Raw genomic sequence first — 1,162 nt, forward strand, 5'->3', positions numbered from 1 at the left:
TGCGTTGCAAGTTTTTTTGTTTTGTTTTGTTTTCTTTGTTTTTTATTTATTTATTTATTAAAACACGACTTACAGTACAATGCTTACTTGCACAACTTACAATACAATCTTATTAATTATTGCTATAAAGGTATAAATTTATAATATTCGGAGCGAGTATTTTCAGATTACAAAACAATCACAAATTGACTGTACAAAACACATGCTATACAAACGATTCGGTTACTTAACAAATAGACTGGAATTACTTAGGAAACGGGTATTTTGAGCTAGGGGCTTACCAGGTGCGAGCAAACCAAGTTTAACGAAGAAAAAGCCTCCATTTGTTTTTAAAGAAGGTGGAACGATAACTACGGAGAGCTACTTGTTTTTCAATTTGAATGATTGTCTTCAATTTACTATTAAAGACGGAAAAACAAGGCAACGCTCCCCCTAATTTACAAGAGTAAATATAATATCTTGCAAGTAGAAGAACCAGATCAATCGTTGCATAAGTAGGGACATTAGATAGCCCCATCAAATGAAGATCTGTGAGAAGAAGATCATTTCCAAGGTCCTTTTGAAAGAGGAATTGCTTAACATCATTCCAAAAACTTTGTGTTATGGAACAGCGCAGAAAAAGATGAAAAAAAGTTTCTGTTTCATGTTCACAAAAGCAACATTTACCTGATTGAACAAGACTGATTTTCTTTAGAAAATCATTCGTGGCAATCCTTCGATGTAGGAGCTTAAAATGGAAGGTCCTTAATTTGGTAGAAAGCGTACAGTTAAAGGCAATTCTGTATGCTACTTTCCAGTTGACATCACACTCATTCTGACCACACAGGTCTCTGAGCCACTTTTCTTGGCTCCGGATGGGTGGGGGAGTTCTTTTCTTCAAAAGAGAAGTATAGATAAAATTATTGACCTTACGTTCGGAGATAAGCTCAGTTAAAGTCACTCCTTTCACAGTTTCCTTGTACTATGCAGCTTTCTCAAAAAGGATTTTACAGATGATAGAACTCCATAGAATTCTAACCATTTTATTTCTTGAAAAGAGGTCCTCAATTCGTCATACCTAAGGAGGGTACCATTCTCGGCTTGCAGGTGAGAAATTTTGCTGATACCATGGCTTGACCAATGTTTATAGAAAACGGGCCGGTCATTTATTCGAATTAGGGAA

The sequence above is a fragment of the Montipora capricornis genome, chromosome 9 (assembly GCF_036669925.1).
Source record: "Montipora capricornis isolate CH-2021 chromosome 9, ASM3666992v2, whole genome shotgun sequence".
NCBI lineage: Eukaryota > Metazoa > Cnidaria > Anthozoa > Scleractinia > Acroporidae > Montipora > Montipora capricornis.